This window comes from Capra hircus, chromosome 22 (genome assembly GCF_001704415.2).
Source record: "Capra hircus breed San Clemente chromosome 22, ASM170441v1, whole genome shotgun sequence".
In the NCBI taxonomy this organism is placed as follows: domain Eukaryota; kingdom Metazoa; phylum Chordata; class Mammalia; order Artiodactyla; family Bovidae; genus Capra; species Capra hircus.
Genome location: NC_030829.1, coordinates 45954564 through 45979002, shown reverse-complemented (window position 1 = coordinate 45979002; position 24439 = coordinate 45954564). Strand labels below are relative to the sequence as shown.

Below are 24439 nucleotides of genomic sequence, written 5' to 3'. Positions count from 1 at the left end.
GCTCAAAGATTCAAACACTGACCTAAGGTGCAGGGACTGACTTCTCCCTATGTTCTCCCATCCACCTCCCAGAGCAATTCTGCCTTCCAGATGTACACACCTCTTATTTCTTTTTTAAGAATAAAAACGTTTTATTTATTTATCTTGGCTGCACTGGGTCTTTGTTCCTGTGCCCAGGCTTTCCCTAGTTACAGTGATCTGAGACTACTCTCTAATTGCCATGCTTGGGATTCTCTTTGCTGTGGTTTCTCTTGTTGTGGAGCTCAGGTTCTAGAGCACTTGAGTTTCAATAGTTGCCTTGTGTGGGCTCAGTAATTGACCCAAGTTATATGGAATCTTCTCAGACCAGGAATTGAACCCATGTTCTCTGTAATGGCAAGGAGGTTCTTAACCACTGGACCACCGTGGAAGTCCCACACCTCTTTTTATTTGGGCACAGAGAGGAGTAAGTAATGATAAAAATAGGTCAGACCTGAGACTTGTGCCAGGAGCTTATATCTGCTGATTATTCACTCCCCTTAACATTTCACTTCAATTTCTAATTAGTTTGGTTTTATAGCCAAGTCATGTATGAACACAGTTTTAAAAATTAATACTGAAAAGAAGCTTATAAAGAGAAAGAGCTGGCCCTTGACTCACCACTCCAGTCCCAACTTTTAGTTTCACTTCCTAGAGACAATGGCTTCCCCCTCTCTTAGCAACTCTCACTAGCAAATTGAGATTACTGAGTTTTGTTTAATATCAGATAATATTCCAAGAGAGACTGAAGGCAGGAGGAGAAGGGGACAACAGAAGATGAATAGTTGAATGGCAACACTGACTTGATGTCCATGAGTTTGAGTAAGCTCTGGGAGTTGATGATGGACAGGGAAGCCTGGGGTGGTGCAGTCCATGGGGTGGCAAAGAGTCGGACACAACTGAGTGACTTAACTGGACTGATTCATTTACTTCCTTTAATACTGCTGCTGCTGCTAAGTCGCTTCAGTCGTGTCCGACTCTGTGTGACCCCAGAGACGGCAGCCCATCAGGCTCCCCCGTCCCTGGGATTCTCCAGGCAAGAACACTGGAGTGGGTTGCCATTTCCTTCTCCAATGCATGAAAGTGAAAAGTGAAAGTGAAGTCACTCAGTCGTGTCTGACTCTTAGCGACCCCATGGACTATGGGCCACCAGGCTCCTCCGTCCGTGGGATTTTCCAGGCAAGAGTGCTGGAGTGGGGTGCCATTGCCTTCTCCGCCTTTAATACTGGGTACTTTGTATTTCTTACACCAGCTCTTCTTGCCTTCTCACTATTCCACCAACACAGCTGCAAAGCTATCTCAGAGTTTCAGATTAATTAGTGATTATATTATTAGGCCCATCTATGTTTGTTGCTTACAAGGTTAAATCATAGGCTACTGTGTGTTTTCTTTTTTACTATTTTCTTTTTTACTATTTCTTATTTGCTATTGTGTGATACTTTGCTCTGGACTTTTTTTTTACTATTGTGTGTTTTCTTTTTTACTATTTTTTACCTTTTTTTTTTTTTTTTTTTACTACTTCTCATTTGCTGTTGTGTGACACTTTGCTCTGGACTGAAAAATCCTTGTGCCTTTTTATTTGCTTAGCTTTCCTTCAACCCATTCCTGTTCCTTCCTCCCCCATGTGCTTCGTCGGATCTCTCAAATGCCTGTTATGACTTGGTTGTTGTACTTGTTGAGCTGCTCAGTCCTGTCTGACTTGCAGCCCCACGGACTGCAGCATGCCAGACTTCCCTGTCTCTCACCATCTCCTGGAACTTGCTCAGACTCATGTCCATTGAGTCAGTGAGGCCATCCAACCATCTTGTCTTCTATTGTCCCCTTCTCTTCCTGCCTTCTGTCTTTCCCATCAGGGTTTTTCCAGTGAGTCAGCTCTTCGCATCAGGTGGCCAAAATACTGGAGCTTCAGCTTCAGCATCAGTCCTTTCAGGGCGTATTCAGGGTTGATTTCCTTTAGGATGGACTGATTTGATCTCCTTGCAGTCCAAGGGACTCTCAAGAGTCTTCTCCAACACCACAGTTCAAAAGCATCAATTCTTTGGTGCTCAGCCTTCTTTATGGTCCAACTCTTACATCCATACATGACTACTGGAAAAACCATAGCTTTGAATATACAGACCTTTGTCGGTAATGTCTCTGCTTTTTAATACACTGTCTGGGTTTGTCATAGCTATTCTTCCAAAGAGCAAATGTCTTTTAATTTCATGGCTGCAGTCATGATTTGCAACGATTTTGGAGCCTAAGAATATAAAGGCTTTCACTGTTTTAATTATTTCCCGATCTATTTGCCATGAAGTGATGGGACTGGATGCCATGATTTTAGTTTTTGAATGTTGAGTTTTAAGCCAGCTTTTTCACTCTCCTCTTCACTTTCATCAAGAGACTCTTTAGTTCCTCTTTTCTTTCTGCCATAAGGTTGGTGTCATCTGCATATCTGAAATTATTGATATTTCCCCCAGGAATCTTGATTCCAGCTTGAGCTTCATCCAGCTCAGAATTTCTCATGATGTACTCTGCATAGAATTTACTTAAGCAGGGTGACAGTATACAGTTTTGACACACTCCTTTCCCATTTTTGAACCAGTCCATTGTTCTATGTCCAGTTGTAACTGTTGCTACTTGACCTGCCTACTGGTTTCTCAGGAGACAGATAAGGTGGTGTGGTATTTCTGTCTTTTAAAGAATTTTCCACAGTTTGTTCTGATACACACAGTCAAAGGCTTTATCATAGTCAATGAAGAAGAAGTAGATGCTTTTCTGGAATTCTCTTGCTTTCCTGATCATCCAACAGATGTTGGCAGTTTGATCTCTGGTTCCTCTGCCTTTTCTAATTCCAGCTTGGACATCCAGGAGTTCTCAGTTCACATAGTGCTGAAGCATTGCTTGGAGAATTTTGAGCTTTACTTTGGTAGCATGTGAAATGAATGCAATTTGTGTGGTAGTTTGAACATTCTTTGGCATTGCCCTTCTTTGGGATTGGAATGAAAACTGACCTTTTCTTGTGGCCACTGCTGAGTGGATTGCCATTTCCTACTCTAGGAGCTCTTCCTCATCTGGAATTGCACCCTCATCTCCTGTGTTGGCAGGCAGATTCTTTACCACTGAGCCACCTGGAAAGCCCTAATTATCATGTGGCTGGGTATAAAATTCTGCACTGGAGATGATTTTCCTTCAGAATTGTGAAAGCATTGCTTCATTTTCTTTTGATTTCCAGTGTTATTGTTAAAAAGCCTGATGCCTTTCTGATTCCTTTAATATGACCAGGTTTGCCTGGCCTTCATCCTAGAAACTTTCAGAATGTCCTCTGGGTCTATAGTATCCTGAAATACCTTAATGCTGCCTCCACATTCATTGTGCTGGGCATTTTGTAAGCTCTTTTGATTTAGAAATTAATGTTCTTCAGTTCTAGGAAATCTTCTTATATTATTTTTCCAAGTCTGTTTGTTTCCTTTATTTTTCTGAGATATTTTTCTTTTTCCATCTTTTTATTTCCTGTTCTTAAATGTTTATTTTGACACTTCTGAACTTCCAAGAGTTATCTTTTACAGCAGCCTTTTTTGTTGGCCCAAGGACACAGTGCCTTCTTTGATCTTTTGGAGTATATTGTCTAAAGTTGTTTTTTCCTGCTGTTTGTGCTATTAACTCAAACTCATTTTTTTCCTGTTAATTTTTGTCTTTCTATTTTCATGTTAAAGACTCCCCACAATTATGTGTGGCCTTCGTTCTCATTTAGCAGTGAAGCACTAAAATGAGGATTGAGAATTTCCCCACCCATGGACTTTACTGTTGGGTGAATCCATGGGAACCCAGCCAACTTGGGAAATGGGAATATTCTAATAACTCTAAGGCTCACCGGTAAATGAAGAGGGGTACAGAAGAGAAGAAAGTAGAGACAATGTAAGGGATAGAAGCAATGTGAGGATCCATTAGCAGCAGGAAAGAAGATGAACATAACTCTTACAGTGGATAAGAAAAATTAAACCTGTAATTTAGCAGAGAAGAAAAGCATGTTCACGTGCAGTGATACCTTGCTCCAGAATACCAAAAAGTAATAATAATAATAATAATGATGATGATGATGATGGCAATGACTATGTGACTGCAAAGGAACTGGCTCCCTTCAAGAGTTCTCCCCAACATTGAAAAAACACTTTGCTTTGCTCTCCTCTCGGATGAATGAAAAGAATCCAATCCTTTCTTAAATACTTGAAACAAAGGAACAGATAAAAGGTAAGAAATGCAGCTTTGGAAGTAGATGCGGTTTATAAAAAATTCCCTGGGACTGTTTAGTCCCCAGCTGAGATTATTCTTAAGGAACAGAGCTCTAGGGTGAATGATCTTCAGCTGTAATTGTAATACTCTATGGATAAAAATAGTTAAGCATTGTGAAAAATTAATCTGCCTGTGACCGTAGAGCATTTAAGATGATTAGAGTTACCTGGAGAGCCTTAGGCAGGGAATAGGCAGCTCTTTGCTGTTGCCTGCGCTAAGCAGTGACAATTCAAGCAGGATTTCAGTGTTTTGTTATAGGATCAGTCTGTAAGAGTGAGGGGGAGAGGGAGGGATACAGAGAGAGAGTTCAAAGGAGACTTTGTGGATATGAGAACCTGTTGCTGGGGAGGGGACAGTAAAAGGTTGGCAAATAGGTCACCATTAATCCTTTTTGGAGCCCCATAAGGAGAGTGATCTTCCATTCTAGGGGTTATTATCACAGCAAAGCTAACGAGTCTTGAGTTCTCACTATGCACCAGATGCTGTGCTTGATCCAACTTTATCATCCCAGCTTCTGCAATGAAGCCAAGGGAGGTTAAACACTGAATTCTAACCCTGCTGCTAAGTTGCTTCAGTCGTGTCCGACTCTGTGTGACCCCATAGACGGCAGCCCACCAGGCTCCCCCGTCCCTGGGATTCTCCAGGAAGAACACCGGAGTGGGTTGCTATTTCCTTCTCCAGTCCATGGAAGTGAAAAGTGAAAGTGCAGTCGCTCAGTCGTGTCAGACTCTTAGCGACCCCTTGGACTGCAGCCTACAAGGCTCCTCCGCCCATGGGATTTTCCAGGCAAGAGTACTGGAGTGGGGTGCCATTGCCTTCTCCATTCTAACCCTGAGTCCACCATTATTCTGTATTGCCTCTTGATTTTTTCAGTAGACTGAAGGAACAGGAAAGGGGTTGACTAATCTTCCAAGCAGTGCTAAGACAAACCTAAGAGATAGAAGACAAGGAGCCCCAAAGGCTGTAGCTGGGACTTGCTGGATGGAGATAAAGGAAAGGAGTTGCAAAGTTAGCCTGGGCTGCCCATGCAGTGTAGGACTTTCCTACCTATGCAGGGTAGGACTGGGACATTTTTGCCAAAGATATGCAGAGGAATATTGGGTCTGTGGGATAGCAGCATGGATCCTAGTGTTCTGAGTGCTCAGTATCCCCCTAAACGGTCTGGTGCCCTGGGGAAGGACCCTGTTCATGGTGTAGAGGTGGTGGAGACCTAGCAGTGTGCAAGGTCTGACTGTACCCTGTGAAAATAGAAAGTCTTCCATCTATCAGTTAGGACTTGGTCCTAGGATCAGAAGCTTCCCTAGGTATTCCAAGTATAAGGGACTTGAATACAGGGAATCAGAAGCTTTTATAATTGCTGAAGGGTGGAGAGATAAGGGTCAAGAAGCATCTATGCAGATGGTCCTAAGAATTCACATGGGAGCTGCTTCAGACTGCATGTCTTCCAGCACATCTGCCTGCAACTGCCTCCAAAGCCACCTGGCCTCTGTCTCTCCACTGCCTTCTAAACTGAGCATTCACTTTCTGGTTGACAGACGCGAATCCAGAGTCACACATGGGGGAGATTTTGGGAAATGCAGACTTAGCTTTTCTTCTTCAACGCAGGACAAGCCTCCTAAGGAGAAGTTGGTGATGCCAACTTAAATATCATCCATTGATGTATGAATATCATCTGTTAATACCCTGGACCTTCCTGTGACCTCAAGTTACAGTGTCATTCTGTCTGTACCACCACCCTCCCCAGCTCCAAACACACATGCCCACTTTTTTCTTTTTCTTTTGATTGTCTTGGTGATGGGGTAAGATAGGAAATTTTTTACCTGGGAAAGTTTAGGTATGGTGTGAGCCTAGGGTCCATTCCAGGTGATCTCCTCAGTGCCCAACAAATCGAGTGGTTTTCTCACTGTATCAACTGAGGCAGAGTTTTTACTTGCAGTAAAAACTGCAAGATTCTTGATAATTGTCCATGAGAAGAAAGGATATTCCTGAAAGGTTTGCATCCAGGCCTTTAGTGGGCATGCATGCTTTTGCCTTCTTCATTATCCAGTGTGGTTACTGAGAGCAGTTAAAGGACTTTGACTGTTTAACTGGTCTGTGAAAAGGGACCATGTTTTCCTGTAAGGGTTCTACTATGAGCCCCAGCATGGTCATGCTGACCTGGCACCACTGACATGGTGGCATGGTTGCCTGGGGAGTTTCACTGGGTGCGTGGTGAGTACATAGGAAGGAGTACCAGGATTCATTAGTTATTCTTGAGATGAAGTCAGGAATGGCAGCACAGGTGTCACAGATTTGCCCTCTATGTTGGTGATTGTATTTATCTGTCTACATGGAGGAACTTATGTGCTGGATCTCTATACATGAAGATAAGTTGCCCATCTCCCATCAGAAGGACACACCAACCTAGACTATAGCTGTATTTGTCAGACTGCCATCCGTTGCAAGCGGCAAAAATCAAACTCAGTATCACATTAAGCAAAGTTAGTAAATTAAAAGAAGTTGATTATTTGATTGGTTGGGATGGGTGGAAACTCATCGTTTTTTTTAACTGAAAACTGAAAGCTGTATCTGGCTGCATCGCCTGGAAAAGGCAGTGGCAACCCACTCCAGCATTCTTGTCTGGGAAATCTCATGGAGAGAGGAGGAGCCTGGCAGGCATCAGTCCATGGAGTCACGAAGTCAGACATGACTGAGCAGCTAACATCCTTGGCTTCAGGTACAGGAGGATCCAGGGCTCAGATGGAGTCACCAGGGTGCTTAGTCTCTTGTTTCACTTGTCCTGTGTCAGTATTGTTCTCAAGCAGACCCTTCTCGTGTTGTGCTTCCAGCACACATCTGATCAGCTTGGGAAGCTCAGTGGAGAAAAGCCCCTCTTTCCTGAAAGTTTTAGTCTAAAGTCTTGGGGCTAGCTCTCACTGGAAAAGCTTGGGTGGATGCTATTCACTGTGGCGGGGGTCGGGGGGAGGATGCGTTCCTGTGTCTGTAGGGTGGGGGGAAATCCCTATGTAAACCATATGGACTGAAATTGGAGGCAAGACATGTCCCTGAAGGAAAGAGGAGTGGGTGTGTGTAAGTGGAGTGGGGCTCTGCAACCCCTCACCCCCAAAGGGACACACATCTCCAGCTGGCAAAAGCAGCAGCTTTATGTTATTCCAGCCCAGCTGGAGTTAGAATCAGTGTGGGCCATCTCTGAATCATCTCAGTCAAGTTGCTAGCTTCTTTGGACTTACAGTTACTCATTTGGGTCATAAGTAGGTTGGGTTCAATGGTCCACTCCACCATTCCAGCTATAAATTTGTGCAAATCTTCCGATCTGTGACACTGCACTGGGATCAGGATCTATTAGCAACATTCTCAACAAATGGATGGGCCCCGTGTCTTAGGCCTCCGTGTGCAGTAAAGCATCAAAAAGCAGTCTGAAAAAAATGGCCCAGTGGTTTTGTTTGGGGTCTCAGAGAAATTCAGAATGGATTTTGAAGGGACACCCTCCACAGAAGCAGCCGTGGTCTCTGCCCCAGACAGTGCATCCTGTTGGATGGATCGTAGATAGAAGATTTCTTTTGCCTGCACTTCTCTTGGGAACAGGGCCCCCGCCAAGCTCGTCCGTTGTACTGTACTCTGGTAGAAGTAATTGTTTTTACGAGGCTTTATTCATGTCTCGTCTACCTGAGGGCCACCCCAAATAATGTTTCTCTAGCTATTAAAGGCTTTATCACGCATGAAGCCTCTCCAGTATTTTCCTTTAGGGGAAAAGAAAAAGATTCCTCTTGAAGTTTACCACCTCCAGTGGCAATTTGCTGCCCATTTCAGGGCCATGTTAAGTGGTTGGCACCTGAAAAAAGGGCAGTCTTTCTCTTTTAAGTGCAGCCGGAAAATGGGAGTCATAAGTGAAAGTAGGGAACCGAGAGAAGTATTTCCATGCGGCTGAGGTAGCTTTCTTGTGTTGTTGTGAGCTGGCAAACTTCAACATGCTCAAGCAGCGTTTTGTCAAATTTCTTCAATGCTGAACGTGGCACTGGCCCAAATGAATGTAGATGTTATTTTAGTGCTAGGAGAGATTTATTTTAATGTACAGATGCAGCCACTACAAAGGCCTCTTTTAATCTACTGGGAACTCTGTGCCTTGCTCTTTTACTCTCTGAAACCCTCCTCCTCATTCTAGGGAAAACTGGTGTGTGCTGTGAAATTGCAGTGTATTCCCTCCTTCCCTCTTCATCTCCCAAGGCAATGGCATAAGTGCTGACAATAATTATAATTAAGATGCTTCGTGCAAGAAAGAGCAGTTTGCACAGCTTCATTCTCTTGCACAGCCTGCCTGGAATTCAGAGACAGTTCTGCTTGATAAAATAAAACCTACCAGCAACAGAGCCCACTCACCCAGCTCCACGCTCAAGCAGAGCAACCCCAAGAGAAGCAGTTCCTTATCTAGGACCTCGATTCTCTCACCCACAGAAGGAACTGTTCCTTTATTGCCCGCCTCCAAGATGGGAAACCCATCCATTGAGCTGAGCCTCAGATACCAATATCTTGCACCTTGATCAAGGCCAAAATAAACGGAAAGGGAAGCACAGAGGAAGCCATGGTGATATGTGAGGTTTGGCCTAGCCAAATCTATGCTTTCAAGGCAAGACAAGAGAGGGGAGCCGCAGACAAAAGCAAAGAGTTTGTGTGGCTGGTTGGGAGCGGGGGAGATATGCAGAGAAAAGGAGAAATAATCACCAGACTCAGTAGCAGAGGAGAAACTGAAGCCAGGACAGTATCAGTTCTATCTCACCCAAGGATTCCTCTTTATCATAGTTTGGAATATTCCCTTTACTGTCTCCAAATGAGATACATAGAAAATATAACCTGTTTTCCTACATGCTGCCCACCAAATAAATAATCTATATAATGTTCCCACTATAATATCAAGAAATAAAAGTAGTCCCTAAGAGGATAAGATACATTTTAGTGTGTTAATATTTGGGCAGAACTATAAGAAGAGATGGCAGGAAGAGGCTGGACGCTTTCATGGAATCTCTGTGAGTGCAGTGGCTGCTCTATGGCCCTCTTAACTACAAACTGTGCCTCCTTGGTGATGGGATCCTCTGAAATAGTCAAGTTTCAGGCAAGTCCTCTTTCGCAGGACTGAGGTTACATTTGTAAAAATTTTCATGTGCAAGGCATACTTTGTGTTTAGATGTGGAACAGAATTCAGTTCAAGGCACAGCTGCAGATCGTGCTTTCCAAGCACATCCTTATCAGGCAGAGCACTTGAAGTCTGAGGGGCTTGGAACCCTTTTTTGTCGGGGGCTGTCTCCAGAATCGCAGGCCTTCCAGTTATTGACAGTCAAACTGCAAACTTCCAAAACAGTCCCCTAGGGGGTGATGTAGTCCTGTGGAGAACCACAGAGGAGACCAGGCAGCAGGCTCCCGAGTCAGACTTGGGGGCTCAAATCCCAGTTCCATCAAGTCCGAGAAGTTGTGTGGCCCTAGTTAAGTCACTGCACCGCCTGCAGCTTGTCTTTGAAATGGAAAAAAAAAAAAAAAATCTTCTCCTTGAGATTGCTGAAAAGTTAAGTGGGATAATGTCTGTCGGGTGCCTGGCTCATAGTGTGTGTCCTCTGTTACTGGGACCAGCTCCTGCAGCCCTGCATGTCCTGGGACATTGCTCCTATCATCGGCCTCCTAAGAGACAAGGCTGTGGTCTCCATGCTGCGGTGGGTACAGGTTTCCTTTGGCTGCTGCGTTGTTGTCAAGGAGCCACCTCTGCTGTCTTCTTTCTTCAGGAGGCAGCAAGCACAAAGACCTGGAGGTGCTGACAGTTGCCAGGAGCACCTGAGAAACTCTTTCCTGGTCCTGCAGGAAACTTATCAGTTCACAGGAAGTAGAAAAATCAAAACATAGAGTAAAATGTATGAGAAATATGTAGTTTTACCAATCTCATATTAAGCAGGTGTTAATCTTTTCTACAGGGATAGACTCATTAAGGGCTTCCCAGGTGGCACTAGTGGTAAAGAACTGACCTACCAGTGCAGGAGACATAAGAGATATGGGTTCGATCCCTGGGTTGGGAAGATCCCCTGGAGGAGGGCATGGCAACCCATTCCAGTATTCTTGACTGGAGAATCCCATGGACAGAGGAGCCTGGTAGGCTACCGTCCATGGGGTCATAGAGTCGGACATGACTGAAGCAACTTAGCATACATGTAGACTCATTAAATACATATTCTTTTTGAATGATTTTTGGAGTTCCCTTTAGTCATTTGTTTTAGGTTTTGTTTTTTTAACTTCTCTGAAGTCATGAAGATCTGGGTTCAGATCTTATTCCCCTAGGGTCCCTCCCATCTTCTAAATCAGAATTTTTTTTTCCATGTCCTCTAGGTTAACAACTCAGAAATCTTCATGTCCTCAGAATTAAAACAGAGGTGATAGTGATAGATTTTATCAAATCCTCATATTTTACAAACTCTCAGTGGAATTGTGAGTGTTCTGGGTAGTTAAGATTACATCAGGTCCAACTTCTTTAACTTTTATCAAAAAAGATGAAACATTCTTTAGTGGTTTGAAGCCCAGGGTCCTTGCAGGTAACTTGGATTCTATTAGGAGTCCAGACCAGGAAATGGAATTAATCTGGGGCCTCTGAGAGGGGGGTGGCAGCTCCTTAGCAGACAGATTGGTGAGGGGTACGCAATGGATCAGTCTTGAAGATCCAGCTGTAGGTCAGTGCCCTGCATGGCCCCCTCATGGCCACCCGGGGTGGACCTGGAGTCAGTCTGCGGTGCCCTGGGCCTTACTGACAAGCCATCAGGGAGCCTCGGGCTGGGCTTTCTGTCTCTGGCCTCTGGTGGCAGTAGCAGGGGTGGCGGTGACTAAGTTCCAGTGTCCTGGGGTACTAGTGGGAAAGGCTGACCCCTGTGAGGACATCCCCGCACAGGTCTTTCCCCTGGGTCCCCAGCACTCTGGCTTCCCTTGAAGTCTCTTCACTTTCTAGTCAGACCATCTTTCCCATGCAGTCAGTTTAGGGGCTGGAGGCAGGTGGTGAGAAGGAACTGGCCCAGGCAGTTGCCATATTGTCCTTTCAATTCTGAGATTCCTCTAGGCCTCAGCTCTGGGGACTCAAAAATCCAGAACTGACTCCTTTGTTCTCTGAGTTCCTCTGTACCTCCCTTCCCCGAGGCCCTCAGCATGGAATGCTTTAGCTGAGGGAATGGAGAAGAGCCAGGGGGTGCCAGGAAACTCTGGGAGGAATGTTGGTAACAACTGTGTTTCAGAGTGTTATCCTTCAAAGAAAGCACGAGAGGCAACCGATTAACTGCCTAGTGCCTGGAATACAGTGCATTCGCTTGTCCAGTCATTCCTCAGTCAGTCAGCCTTTACTGAGAGCTACTGGGTGCCAAGGAACCTTTGGAGAAGGGATAAATAGAGTAGAGGGGCACTGAGGTCAGGCAGCTTGGCTCACCCTTAAGACCTCTGTCTGCCGTGGTATCTACCCTGCTGAGACAGATTTGAACTTCCTGCCAAGTCAGAGAAGGAAGCACCCGCCCTGCCTCATGGTCCACCCTGCCTCCGCACCACAACATGACCAGTGCAGTCTGTTCTGAAAAGCCAGTTCAGGAACCCAAAGAAGAGACTCGAGTATTGCCAAGTATGTGTTTGAGAGCAATCATTTAATGACAGAAGATGGTTTTTCCATCCTCAACATCTGCCTGATTAAATTATGGGACAAAACTGGTATCCTTAACCCCATGTCTAATTCCCAAATATTCCAAGCTCTTGAGATTCCAAGAGGTTGGAGCAGGGAGAAAAGGCTTAATTACTCCAAAATGCTGTCCAACCCGCTCATTAATACTTCCCATTCCCTTCTCCCTCCCTGCTCATAGTCACCTTGTGTGCAGCTATTGTGGGAGGACCTTGTCCAGGTCGGCCATGGCTGAGCGCAGCGCCATCCGCATATTTGACTTCGGAATGGGTGTCTGGATGGAGGGAGGGAACCCTGCCCAGGGGTGTGCTGGACTTGCCTTTCCAGGCTGCCTTCCTGCATGAGCACACTCATAAGCACATGGTCTTTCCCTTGACTGTTTCTGATGCTGTCTTTTCCATGTCAAATGAAATGGAGCCACTGGACAGTGATTGGAATAATGGTCTTATTGACCCACCCACCTTCAAGAGGGCAATTCTGCTTCTGAGGAGTTGTCCCCAGAATGACCACCAGATTTTGTTTGACCCTCCTTGTTTGGTCCTGGTTGTTATCTGATAAAGACAGAGGAAATGTGCTGTTTTCACTTGCACTGGAAATGCAGATCTCGGACACTTCAAGCTTATTCTCAGCTTGGAACTTTGCATGTGGCCTAAAATGCTTTCCCCACCCTCACCAGGTCACTCGATTTTCACCCTGTAGGTTCTCCCTCTTAATTGAATACTTCCCTCATACTGTCTTCTGTAATTCCAAGACATGCCTAGTGAGCAGAGAAACCTGTTTCATGACATAATTCATTTACAAGCAAAATCAAAACATGCTGAAATTTACCAAGCTGAAATTATGGACCCTTGAGATTGAAAAGGTGGGTGGTATCTGGCAAGACACAGATGAAGTTTACATGACAGTGCAAAAACTCAAGGTTCCAGGCTTCCCTCAGTCAGGAGAGATTAGAAACAAGAGTACACCTCATCATCTGATCCCAGGTGCTGCTTTCTCGGTGGAAGTCCCTCATCTCTCACCTGGTTGGATGAATGCTACCAACACCTAACAAGTCCCTTACACAAACCATAGAGCCCACCTCCCTCACCTGCAGATATGTCCTAAGCACAGATCTGTTCACATCTCATGCCCATCCTTTTATGAGAAGCTATTCATGGGTCTTCATTTCCCTCAGAACAGAGCCAAAGATAGCTGGATGGCAGAGGTAGGTCTCCTAGGAGAGAAAAGTGTCTGAAAATAGTTGATGTCACCATCAGCACAGCATCAACCCAATTGCTTGTTCATGCTTTTGACTTGTATCATAAGTACCTACCTGGGCTGGGTGCTTCTCTAGATACAAAGAATAAAGATGCAAACAAACAATCTCTACCCTTCAGGAGCTTAACACTAGCCAGTTAGAAATAAAACACAATAAATAATACATAATATAATTTAATGCCAAATATACATTAATGCTTTGGCCAAAATAAAGTCAGTTTGACTGTTGACAGGAAGACCATCAGAAGAGTCCATGGACCAAGCTATATCAGCCTTATTCCCTATTTCAGGAAGATCACCTTTCTAACAGGGTCTTACTGGTATCCCAGGAAGGGAAGTCTGGCAGGTGATAGGGTTCTGGAGTCTGGGTGGGTCTCTCAGTGTGGGGATCTGATTGGGACTGGGTTAATTTAAGAATGGTGTACCTCTCAAGTCTTGATAAATCAAAAAAAGTTGTTTGATAAGTGAGCAGTTTCCCTAGTTGAGCCCTCTCTTGTTCTTAATCAGTCTGTTGTTGAGATGAGCTGATTTAGGGGAAGTTCTCAAGTAAATCATGAAGTAGATTTACTGGTTTATAGCCTTATCTTTCTGGTCAAGAATTTTCTGAAGTAAATAGTAAAATCATGAAAGTCTCATTGATGGAGGTGACCTTGGTTTCCGGTCCTGATATTTCTCTGCAGAATGCAAGCTATCTCAGCGTTCTCAGGTCTAAACTTGCAACAGAGGCCACCCCAGGTCATTGCCTGGGATGTGCCATGTGAGCCTCAGTGTAGGGTTGCCGGATTTAGCAAATCAGAAATATTTTATCTGGTAACCCTATCGGAGTGCTGTAAATTTTTCAGTGAATTGTCTATGTATTATATTTAGATTCTCAGTTTCTCATGCAGCATTAGAATAACTAGCAGTATCCAGAAGATATTCCCACAGGGCATCAGCTGAACTGAGTTGAGCTGCTCCCTTGACACCAGCACAGGGTGGGCTCTCATTCACCACAGTTCCCACCCAATCCTGAAGGGATCTGAGTTTTAGGGGGTCTGGAATGGACTTGAGCTTCCTAAGATGAGCTTGGTGGGCTGGGACGTGTCTCTTTCCTTCTCTGTGCCCTAAAACATGAACTGGAGAATCTGAGTAATTGGACACTTCCCCTCCCCCAGCTCCGTGAACCATCCATGTGGATTTTTTTTTGTTGCCATCTAACTAATTTATAATATTGTGTTAATTTCAGGTGAACAGCAAAGTGATTCAGTTATATATATTTCTTTTCAGATTATTTTCCATTGTAGTTTACTACAAGATATTGAACGTAATTCCTGTGCTATACAGTAAATCCTTGTTGCTTATTTAATCTATATTTAGTAGTTTGTATCTGTTAATCCCATGCTCCTATTTTATCTCTCCCTGTCTCCCCTTTCCTCTTTGGTAATCATAAGTTTATTTCCTGTATCTGTGAGTCTGTTTCTGTTTTGTCTATAGATTTGTTTTACTTTTTAGATTCTACTAGAAAACTAGTATTAGTGATATCATATAATGTTTGTCTTTTGCTGTTTGACTGACTTCAGTTAGTATGATATTCTCTTGGTCCATCCATGTTGCTGCAAATGGTAATGTTTTGTTCTTTTTGTGACTAGTAGTCCATTGCACGTACGTATGTGTGTGTGTATGTGTATATATGCACACACACCACATCTTCTTAAACCAATCCTCTGTTGAGGGGACTGGATTGTTTCTATATCTTAACTATTGTAAATAGTGCTGTTATGAACATTGGCATGCATGTATCTTTTCAAATTAATGTTTTCTTTTTTGTCCATATGTATACCCAGGAGTAGAATTTCTGGATTATATGGTAGCTCTATTTTTAGCTTTTTAAGGAGCCTCCATGGTGGCTGCACCAATTTACATTCCCATATGGCTGTTTTAGTGCTGCTTTGCATTAAATACAGTCATCAACATCCAGGTCAGAGGTGTTTGGCAAATATCTGTGACCATTCTATTATGGGTTTTGAAATGTTTGGAAATCTGACCCCTGATTTTGTTATAATCTCTTTGGTAACTGTTATTAGGTGGTGACCTAATAAGAAATTATTAACTAGGGAGCTATAATTTGGAAACTTATAATTTTCTTAATGGACATTGATTTGTGTAACCCTGATTAAAATACAATGAAGCCTGAGGCTTAAATGTTTTATTCTGAAAGTTTGAAAGGATGGGAATTGACTTTAAAAATGTATTGGCTTGAAAACCTTATTGAAATAATATTATTCAAAGAGTTTTGTGAGCATAAAATGATCTGACAAAAACTATTTGATGCCAGCTCCAGTGGCCTTAGAAAGCTAAGGGAATATAGGTTTCTTTAGATGAGGTCTGGAAAAATGCTTCCAGATTACCTCAGGGGTGAAAAGAAAATTATTATTCCATTCCACGGCCCTGCTAATTCTTTTCAACATTGATTCTGTCAAGTAATTAGAATCTAAATGGAGGAAACATTCATAATTGTCATTTATTATACTTTACTGAAGGTGACTGCTCCCAAGAAGCTCTGACAGGACGAAAACAAAGTGATTACGAAAGAAATGTGTAGGCGAAAGGATCAGGCCTTCCTACACACATTCCCAGAAGTCAGTCACGGACAGTGGGTGGGGACGGTTCCAGATGAAAATAGGCCTCTGCAGCTATGAGTCTTCAAAGACAGTCTTTTGCTATCGCGTTGTCAATCGAGTGATAATGAGTCCTGTTTCCCCTCCCTCTCTCTCACCACAGACATACATCATGTAGCTCTTTGTTACTTAAAAGCATGTATAAGAAAGATTACCCCCCTCCACCCCAGCACCGCAGCGTGTACTTCAGAAGTGAAATATGCAATCGGTTAGGAGTTATATTTAAAATACCTCCTCCCCTTTTATCATTGTGTTTCTTCACTTGGCATAGACTAAAATGTGAGGTGTGTCTGCTGCTGTGAGAATGTTTTTCCCCCCCCTAATTTCTGAAATAATACCATACCTTGGAGATTAATGTTTGGGCTTTATCAAGATTATAATAAACAAATATGGCTTTGATCTAAATATTTTTCAAAAGATTGTTGCTGATCGTTCTTGGTTCCCTATAATCTTATAAGAAAGCCTTTAGGCTTGCCAGTCTGACACCCAGGGGGACATAAATGCAGCTGCCTTTTCTTCCCCCTCATTTCCACGAGAATACTCTGTTCTCAGTTTCGCCCAAATTAGTCCCAGGATTTCAGTTGTCTTTTTTGTCCAACATTCCATCATGCAATTCATTAAAATCTTCACATGAAATATTTAACAGATGAGTTATGTCATAATTCACATTACAGTTTTAAATGGTTATTCATGTGGTAAGTCATTTATCCTGGATATTAGCAGACCCCTGGAATGGGCTTGTGTTTGATGTAAGCAAGGTTAGGGTTCTTTTCCTCAACATTGCAGGACAGTGGCCTTTTTCCAAACCCCCACTTAATCATGAAATATTCCAAAAAAATGACATTCAGATTCATTGTTAGTTCTACTTGCAATTAACTATTTTGAAAACAAACAGAAGAAAACATTTAAACAAATGTGGCTTGGCTAACATCTATGACAGTTGACCGTTAATTGAGGCAAGTTTTAATCCAAATGTGCCATGCCTTGTTACTGTTGCTGCTAGCAATCATTGCTGTGGGGCACAAAGGAAGGAGAAATCAGAGACTCTGTCAGAGGGGGGCTGAGGACAAAGTGTAAGAAGAGCCACTGCCCTGCTGGAGGAATACGACCAGTAAGGAGCTCTTTTTTTGGTTGAGAGAATGTATGGCCAGTATTTACTCGTAGAATTTGGGTTTTAAGAAAACTTGTTTCACTCCCAAGTGATGAAATACAGAGGAAATCCTTAGCACATATTTATTAACTTATTCGAGTTTTATTTTCCCTAATAAGAATACAGTTTTTTACCATATCTCTACCCATGGATTGGAATCGGTTAGGAGAAAACACTCCTGTGTGTGGGCCAAGCCAGCCCAGGAAAGCTCTGGAACCTGATGTTCTGCCTGAGCACCAGGATGAAATGACTGGCCCCATGCTGCCAGCAGCAGCAATTCACTTGGGAAACTTTGTGGCCAGGTAGCCTGGCTGAAGAGCAAGTGGAGCGGACAGTGACAGTGTCGGGGACAGTCACTCTTTTGGATTCTGTATGCTGATCTAGCTAACCTTGCCCTGCAAATGCACGAGTAATCGTAATTCTAAAAAGGGAGAGTGACAGGATTTGAAGAGTGGAGTATATCTTTCATTAATCCTGAAGGGAAAAAATCCATTTCAGGGTTGCTCAGCTGAAAAAGAATCTTTGGCTTCTGTTTTTTGCTTCTTTTTGCCAGTGCTTACATGGTCCTCCCCTTCACCCTCCACAAAATATTATAATTTTGTAGACTGTTTACCCCCTAACATTACATCTTCAGGGACCTTGGTAGTCGTGGACAATCTGCATTTATTGTGGTTGAATTTTCTATTGAGTATCAATATATTGGGGTGAAAAGTGTACTTGATGATGAAATACACACATAAAGGATTAAAACTAGGACTCAATCATCATATGAATGTTGACAACACTGTCAAACCTTTAGAGTTTTGATACATGTAATTTTATTTTGTATCATTTATCCCCATCCCACAAAAGTCTGGTTCATGTGACTTTCTTTGTAGAGACAGAGAAGTGAAGTGATGTACCCGAGGGTACTTAGCTGTCTTAGAAGCAGGGTTCACAACCAGAGCTCTTGGTAGATATTTTCCTGGTTATAATTTGTTGATGGCAGTAGGATTATTTTTCTGTCTCCTGGATTTGTATGTGAATGTATCCCATGGCTGGGGAACTGGGCAAATGGAGGTAGGGGTGTTTATGTGAGCTTGCATGCCAGGCATGGTGAGTACTGTTTTACAAACCGGATTTGTGCTCTTAGGAGTATGTTGCAAGTTGAGGCCAAGCCCACAGAAAATTATTTCTAAATGAATACAATATGAAAAAGTTATTTTATTTCTAATTTTACATGTAACATTGTTCTTTGGTGGATCTCGGATTACACTTGAATGCATGTCTGTTAACCTGATATGAGATGCATGCATGATTTCATCTTGAATGCATTTGAATATAATAGCACTGGAAATGTAATTTGTATTCTCAAATTTTATAAAGCAAAATAAATAAATCTTGGGGGTGGTAGCCACAGTGAGCGTATTGCATTGATTTCTTTGGGCTTCTCTCTAATTACCAGCTTCCCCTTGCAAATCCAGGTCTTCTCGCACGGGCAGGTCTATATGCTCTAGAGCCTTCATACATAAGTCATCCTCTTTTCTTCCACCTCCAGGGAGTGGGTAGCTTGGACAGATCTGTGGGGAATTTTATGTTTAATTCTCAAGGGACACCAGTCTTCAGTTCCTCTACTGTGTTCCTGTTATCAGTGATGACTATCCAGTTAAACTCTCTGAGGTGATGAATATGTTCTGGGTCTGTTGGGTCCAATACAGTAGCCACTAGCCTCCTGTGGCTGTTTAGCACTTAAAATGTGACTAATGCATCTTAGGAACTAAATTATTAATTTTATTTAATTTTTATTTAAATAGCTACATGTAGCTGGTGGCCACCAATTTGGACAGTGTAGGACTAGAGCCTTTGAGGTCAGCTATTGGTCCCAATTCCAGGGTACTAACCACTGACTAAAAAGCCTCTTGATTAGAGTAAAAGAGGAGAGTGATAAAGCTGGCTTCAAACTCAGTATTCCAAAAATGAAGATCATGGCATCCAGTCCCATCACTTCATGGCAAATAGATGGAGAATAAGTGGAAACATTAACAGTTTTTATTTTCTTGGGCTCCAAAATCACTGGATGGTGACCACCAGCATGAAGTTAAACGACACTTTTTCCTTGGAAAGAAAGCTATGACAAACCTAGACAGTATATTAAAAAGCAGAGACATCATTTTGCCAACAAAGGTCCGTATATTCAAAGCTGTAGTTTTTCCAGTAGTCATGTACAGATGTGAGAGTTGGACCATAAAGAAAGCTGAGTGTTGAAGAATTGATGCTTTTGAATTGTGATGTTGGCGAGAGACTCTTGAGAGCCCCTGTGACTGCAAGGAGATCAAACCAGTCAGTCCTAAAGGAAATCAACCCTGAATATGTATTGGAAGGACTGATGCTGAAGCTGAAACTCCAATACTTGGCCACCTGATGTGAAGAGCCAACTCATTGGAAAAGACTCTGATGCTGGGAAACAGAAGGCAGGAGGAGAAGGAGGCAACAGAGGATGAGATGGTTGGATGGCTTCACTGACTCAGTGGACATGAATTTAATCAAACTTCGAGAGACCATGAAGGACGGGAAGCCTGGCACGCTACAGTCCATGGTGTCGCAAAGAGCCAGACATGATGTAATGATTGAACAACGGTCACTAACATTCTGCAAATGAAGTGCCTGTATGTTTGGGTATTTGAATGATGCTCTGTGCTCTTGTCTGTCAGCTCTGAACATCCTGAAGTGTGAACCTTTCTTCAGTGATTTGACCGCCCTCCCCAGGCCTCCATCCCTGGCTGATGCATCTCTGATGTCTTCATTGCAATCCATTGACCACCTAGCTTGTACCTGATTTCTGAAAAACATGGGAGGAAGAGAGGGAGGGGAAGAATAGAAAGGATGTTAGAAAGTTGAGGAAAAAAGAAGACAATGGAAAGGTTACACGGAAGCTCTGTAGTCTGTATTGCTAAGCTGAAAATGAGTACTCAGGTGTTCTTTAGAGTATTGAGGTGCGTTAAGGAATAGTAACTGACTAATTGAAGCCAAATTATGAAATGTCAGTGCTCTCAATGCATGAATATTTCACGTGAAAGGTTCTGAGGCTCTTTGGGGTGGCATTTCTCGTAAAAATGACTTTGCTATTTTGTTGATTTCCAAAGACCATCCCAGTATCTTAGGGTCATTGTCCTAGGAAACTTACACAGTATTAGGGTGCTGGGAAGGATCTTAAGGAACACTTTTTTTCTAGGTCTGTTCTGCCCTGTGAGGTGAATAAGGAACCACCAGATGCTGTTATGGAAAGGGAACTCTGTCTTCATCCTTGTGTTGAAAGTTCCTGATAGGGAACCATGGAGCCTTTGCAATCAGGTGGAAGTTAGGAGCACCATGAATTCTAGGAAAAATATGTTGATGATTTTCTGGACTGTCTAAAAAATTTCAAACTCCAGGAATGGTGTTTTAATTTTCTGTATTCTCTTTGGAACTTGGGTTTCGCTAAAATCGTTTCAGTCCTTGTTTTTCTTGTTAAATTAGCAAGATTGACTTGAATCAGAATATACCACTATGGCTTGAAATGTTGAAAGAACAGGATAGATGGGCGTGAAAAATATCTCAGGTTCCATTTAGGATGTGTGGAAGTGGAGGAAGAGGGAGTGGACTTGCTAAAATAATGATGATTCTTTTTTTTTCTGTTAAAAGTTGAAAAAAGGAAAAAAAAAAGAACAAAAAAATGAAAATAGAAGAATCTAAATTTATGTTTGTGAAAGCTTATATTTGCTTTTCTGAATAAAATTGGCGTGGGATGCCCTTAAGCATTTCTGTTTGTGATGGGGAATTTTTATTCTGGTTTTTAAAGGGTGTTTTGGTGTTTGTTTGCTTGTCGTTTTTTGCTTTAAATCAGTTTGTACTTAAATAACTAGCCAGATGCACCCAGTGGCTGTGGCTGCGTAACTCAGTTTATCTCACTGTCATCTCCCACTGTCCAGGTCATTTCCCTAGGACTTCTTGTTCAAGGCTTTCATTGTGGACTTTCTAAAATCTGATCCATATCTGAGGTCCTTTCACTTATCTACTGAAATATCTTTAATGGCTCTTCAGGCCCTAAAGCAGGTGCCAGCAAACTTTTTCTGTAAATGACCAAATAGTAAGCGTTTTAGGCTATGTTGGCTATTCAGCCCCTGTTGCAACCACTCAATGCTGCCATTGGACTAGACAGTATATAAACAAATAAGGCTGTCTGTGTTCCAATAAAGCTTTATTGACAAAAAGAGATGAATTTGGCCCTTGGGCCAACTCCTGACCTACAGGGTACTCTTCAGGTTTGTTGGCCTGACATTCAAGGACATTTTCCATTTGACCTCAGCCTGCATAACCAAGTTCCCCACTCCCATTCTTTGAAGCCTCAGAAGACAGTATGGTCTTTCAAAAGGCTCCACCCTTTGCCTGTGCTGTTTCTGCACTTAAGTCTCATCTTTCCTCTGTTTTTTTCCTATGAGTCAGATCTCCATGCCTCATCTGATATAAAGTTCTTGTCATCTCCTCCAGGCCAAGTCTGCCCCATTCTCTATGCTCCACAGTTCTCTGTGTAAGCCTCTGATGTTGCTTTTACCATGTGACTACTCCCCAGGTAGACTCTGAGGGAGTGTGTGGTCTCATTCCCCTTATTACTCAGCTTAGATCTTGGTGTAAAGGCCACTGAACAAATGGTCATGAAGTTGGCCCACCCATGGGCTTGTGCATCTCTTAATCCAAGAGACATATATTAACTTGTAGGTGAACAAACTACAAACTAAGAAGTGGGAAACCATGGGCCAGAGTTGCTGGAGGGGGCAACAAAAACACAGCCAGGGCGAAACAGTGCAGATGCATTGTAGTCAGGACTGCCTGGAAGTCCTTTGGCATCGACCTCATGGCCCAGACAGGGAGTGAATGAGGAGTGAGGGAAGCAGTGTCTAGTTTAGGGCATCAGGACCAGGGAGAGGATGCAGCCTGCTGGAGGGAGATCAGAGAGAAGCAGCGCGCATGATTAATGGGATGGAGGGACTGACTCATGAGGCAAGATTAAAGCACTCTGAGGAGCTGGGGTGCAGACCGAAAGGGGCAGATGATAGCAGGCTGCAAGTATGTGAGATGGATAAACACCCAGGAGGGAGCAGCTCGCTTCATTAGAGAGGTGAAAATGGGGCCTCCCTCAGAGAATGGGAAGGGTGCTCAGAAAGGGCACGGGTGACTGACAGGGGAACTCAGTAGACGATGGGTGGGCCAGGGGCAGCTCTGGGTTGCTCGGACTAGAAACATCATGGAAAGGTCACCATGCGGTGACTCTTTCAGGGAAGCCTCTGCTTTTATCCTGTGGAGTCTCGAAGCCTGCTGTGACTGCTGACCTGGGCCTGCGAAAATATTAAGTACCAGTCATTGAATGTTTCAACAGTCCTGAGGCCTTCTGCATGGAAGTCAGCCTTCTGCCATCCCTCCCTATCTTTAGTAGAAACAGAGATACTTGGTCCAAGCCCCTTCTTAAATCCAGGGCACACTCTCACCCCCGCCTGCTGGTGGATCTGACCAGAAACCCAGCCAGCACCTTGATTTACAGCTTCCTCAGTTGGCTCGTGTCCAATAGGGATATGGCTTGTCAGGCATTTTGGAAGACAAGATTCATTTGAAACTGCAGTGACTATCTTCAGGCTTCAATATCAGCTTCCTACAGGTATTCTCTGAGATTTTCTCCAGAGTTAGGAAGAGCAGCTTCTACTGTAGTCTAACCAAATGGCCCATATTGTGGTAGTTCCTCCATGGACAACTTACTCCCTTTAGCAAGACCTGTAGAGTAACCGTGCTTAGTTTGACTGCACATTCAAATCACTTGGGGTGCTTTTTAAAAATAGCTGTGCCTAGACTCCACTCCCAGGAATTCTGATTTAAATGGTTTTACTGTGGGTAGTGCGGGGCAGAGGGTGGGGGTTACTTCCCTGGTGGCTCAGATGTTAGAGAATCCACCTGCAATGCAAGAGAACCGAGTTTGATTCCTGGGTCGGGGCGATCTCCTGAAGAAGAGAATGGCAACCCACTCCTGTAGCCTTGCCTGGAGGATTCCATGGACAGAAGAGTCTAGTGGGCTACAGTCCATAGCGTTGCAAAGAGTCAGACATGACTGAGTGACTAACACTTTCACTTTTTTTTTCACTGTGGAGGGGGAGGGCACCAGGCATCAGAGCATTTTCTTTAAGTTCCCCATATGGTTCTACTGTGTTGAGAACTTCCACGGAAACACCTTTATTTGGGTGTGATTATAATTTACACTGATGTTACTCTTCTATCTAGCTAGCTAGCTAGGTACTGACTATGCTATCACCTGAACGGTTTTTCTAAAAAAGCAAGCATTTACTAATGGGCTATCTATGTGCTTGGCCCCTTGCTGGAGGCAGGGATCCAGTGGGGAACAAGAACGTGTCCCTGTCCCTGGAGAGCTTATGGTCCAGAAGATGGTGGTCACTTAAGGCAAAGCAGGATGAACCCAGAGTACTGACATGGTACCTTTCAGAGAATTCCATTCTGTGTGTTGCAGCTGTGCTTAACTTGAAATTCTAAGTGCAGAGATAGATGAGTCTCTCTAAGTGTACCTGTCATAGTTAACTATGACTCTCAGGTCTTGCTTCAACGATTTGTTTAGGAAGTAGAAATGCACTTGGTAGTAATAAGGGTAACAACCCAAGGTCTTCATGAATCTTCAAGTTCCTGAAGCCAGCACAGCCATGTTTTCCAAAGGTGGGAGGTGTTAGGGGGCATCTAACATGGTGGCAAGATAAAAGTATATGAGTGAACTTTGGCGGGGCGGGGGGGGTTGGTAATCATGTATTTCTTTTACTAGATGTCATTATGTGGATTGAAGTTACTGTAGGTGTGTCAGCAAAAGAAAACAGTGTGGAAAGGTAAATAACAATGCTGTGATGGTGATGATTTAGTGGCTAAGTCATGTACAACTCTTGAGACCCCATGGATTGTAACCCTTCAGGCTTTTCTGTCCAGGGGATTTTTCAGGCAAGAGTACTGGAGTGGGTTGCCATTTCCTTCTCCAGGGGTTTTTCCTGACCCAGGAATCAAACCCAGGTGTCTGTGTTGCAAGCAGATTCTTTACTGACTGAACCTCCAGGGAAGCCATGGTGGTATGCAGATATGGCAAAAATTGGGAAGATTATGGGCAGGGATTGAAGTTTGCATAACTGCCCAGGGCTAAATGGTGCCCCTTGTGGGGAGTATAGTGTTTCTAGCACAATCTCATTTTTTCTTGCCATCTCCTCTAAAGTTTTCTCACCATCTGATGAGCTTTTTTCCCTGACTTGAATACTTTTTCTAATGGTTTTAAGAGTTCCTTTGCCTTGACTTCATAGAGAGAAATATTGTGAGCTTGTTCATGGCATAGTTCTGAGGTTCCCTCGAATTCTC

General features: G+C 43.4%; 1 protein-coding gene across 2 annotated transcripts in view; it reads left to right on the top strand.

Moving 5' to 3' along the window:
• CACNA2D3 (calcium voltage-gated channel auxiliary subunit alpha2delta 3) overlaps positions 1-24439 on the top strand; it is an 870293-nt gene that overhangs the window by 755875 nt on the left and 89979 nt on the right. The gene's annotated exons all lie outside the window — the stretch shown is intronic.